This window comes from Cynara cardunculus (assembly GCF_001531365.2).
Source record: "Cynara cardunculus var. scolymus isolate 2C chromosome LG 11, CcrdV1, whole genome shotgun sequence".
NCBI classification, from domain to species: Eukaryota; Viridiplantae; Streptophyta; class Magnoliopsida; order Asterales; family Asteraceae; genus Cynara; species Cynara cardunculus.
In genome coordinates, this window is record NC_037538.1 from 21056441 (window position 1) to 21059335 (window position 2895).

The window sequence follows — 2895 nt, forward strand, 5'->3', positions numbered from 1 at the left end:
TTGTACTATTCACTATAGCAAATGACAAGTCTTCCTCTTAAGGCTTGAGACGCACTCTAACCCTACCATATTGCATTAAATGAACATTTAATGCACTGGGTATAAATATAAGTGTTTCTTCTCCATGCAAAGTGCGCGCAACTTACTCTCTAAACCTAATTCTTACTTCAAGCATTTTCTAGCTTAAGTAAAGGATCTCCTCTTTACAGCATTTCTTTTCTTGTTTGCTAAGAATTCGTGTGTAACTAAAGATTGTTTAGATAGGTTTTTATTACCTTATATTTCCGCAAACAATCTTGTAAAATATGTATTGATTTTCTTTATCAATATATATTTTAAATTTGAAAATATTGTGTTTGTATTCTTCCCCCCCCCCCCTTCTACAAACTATTTTATTATTCTTGTATACCCTCAAGGGACCAACAGTAGGGCTCAATCAAAGGATAAGGGAAAAGGTTATAATTGGAAATCAAATTCTTTAAGTATTTAACATTTTCTTGACCTAGAAGCTCTGGTTGACCAGAGGGCCTTTGGTTGGCCTTGGTCTTGGTTGGTCAGCCCAGAGGGGCTCTTGTTGGTCTTGCGTTGTATGATGCAAGCATTACCATGGGGTATTTTTAAAAAAATATTAAGTATTTGAATAACTTTGAACTCAGGGTCTTTAGACTTCGTCTTAAGATTGACACTTAGGCGCTCTTCAGGTCTTTTCTTGAAATAACTCTAAAGAATGATCTTCATGATAAAGGAGCCAGAGGGGCTCTAATTAATCTTCATGTTTAAACAGATAGTTTTTGATTCTAATTGGAACTCAAATTCTTTAAGTATATAACATTTTCTTGTCCTAGAGGCTCTGGTTGAACAGAGAGCCTTTGGTTGTCCTTGCTTTTGGGTTGGCCTTGCTTTTGGTTGGTGAGTCTAGAGGGGCTTTGGTCCTTAAGGACCAGAAGAGCTTTGGTTGGTCTTGCTTTGTATGATGCAAGCTTTACCATGGTGTATTTTTCAAAGATATTGGGTATTTGAATAACTCTGAACTTAAGGTCTTCAGACTTTGTCTTTAGATTTGTCACTTAGGCACTCTTTGGGTCTTCTCTTGAAATAACTCGGAAGAATGACTCTTCAAACTTGTACTTGTACGCCTGAGAAGCTCACCCGAATACTGAAGTCTTATATTTCAGATCTTTGAAGACAAGTCTGCAAATTTAGACTTAGTCTTGTAAAAACATTTCAGATCTCTGAAGACAAGTCTGCAGATTTAGACTTACTCTTGTAAAAACATTTCAGATCTCTGAAGACAAGTCTGCATATTTGGACTTCCATACTTGACCCAATTTTAGATCTCTAAAGATAATTCTGCAGACTTCCATACTTGGCCCAAATTACTTTAATAAAACTTTTATGATATTTAGGACAATTTTGGTCATAACAGTTAGTATTACAAATTTGGATTTATAAACTTGATTTGGTGATTTTCACTCTGTAATTGCATAAAGGGGATTTCTCATTAGACCTCAAGGTCTAACCCTCATTTTATATTTCAAAAATGTGCATTACAGGTCAGGTTCAAATCAAATAATAAGGGAAAAGGTTCTAATTGGAACTCATATTCTTAAAGTATTTAACATTTTTTTGACCTAGAGGCTCTGGATAGACGAACTAGAGGCTTTAGTTTACAAGAGGGCCTTTGGTTGGCCTTACTTTTGGGCTGGCCTTGCTTTTGGTTGGTGAGTCCAGACGGGCTCTAGTCTTTAAGAACTAGAGGAGCTCTGGTTGGTCTTGATTTGTATGATGCAAGCTTTACCATGGGGTATTTTTCAAAGATATTAGGTATTTGAATAACTCTGAACTCAAGGTATTCATACTTCGTCTTTAGATTTGACACTTAGGCGCTTTTCTGGTCTTCTCATCATGATATTAGGACAATTTTGGTCTTTCAGACTTATACTTAGTCTTGTAAGCACAATTTAGAGATAGACTAGTCTTTCAGACTTATACTAGCACATTTCAGATATATGAAGATAAGTCTTAAAGACTTAGACTTAGTCTTGTAAGCATAGTTCAAAGATATGAAGATAAGTCTTGTATGCAGTTCAATTAGACTCATTTGATTGACATGTGTCCTCTTATTCAATCAATCCCACTAATTTAGGATGCAATTGATTTTATTCTTGGGTTAGTTAATTCGTGTGGTAATTGATTTTATTACTTTGTTTGATCATTTATTTTGATTATATTATTTCTATAATAAATTTAATTTTCCATAAATTTCAATTATGGTTCTTCCATTGTTATGGTAATGATCAATGTAGATCCCAGATTCACAGCAAATCAAGATAAAAACAGTAACTGAAAGATTAAAGAAGAAGATCATGACGTAGGAAACTAGATCCTATAAACATGAAAAGATAATCTTTGTCGCAAATAGGTTGTTATAGGATCAACATCATCCTCTCGTTCATTTTAAATTCAATTTTTTTTTCCATTGTGTATAGTAATCCAAAAAAAAGAAGTGGGATTTAGTTCTAAGTTTAAATTCAAATCAATTTATTTTCTCGTCAAGCATCCCCTTAAACTGGGGCTGAATTTCGGTGCTGATATAGACTCAAATTGGGAACAATTCTGGACAGCAACAAAAAACAATCCAACATGAGCTGTTTATCTACTGTATGGTATAATAATTTTTGTACAGTATATAACTTCTCAATTACGATTAAATAATTAATCTTTTATGTATTACAGAATAATGGATGGGAAGAATATAATTCTTATTAACGACCTTGATATACAAAAAGATGATTTTACTGTCAAGGTTAGAATCATTTGTTTATGGACTCAACCACTGTTCAAGAATTCCGAATAAATACATTCCATAGAGATGCTATTAATTGATGAAGAGGT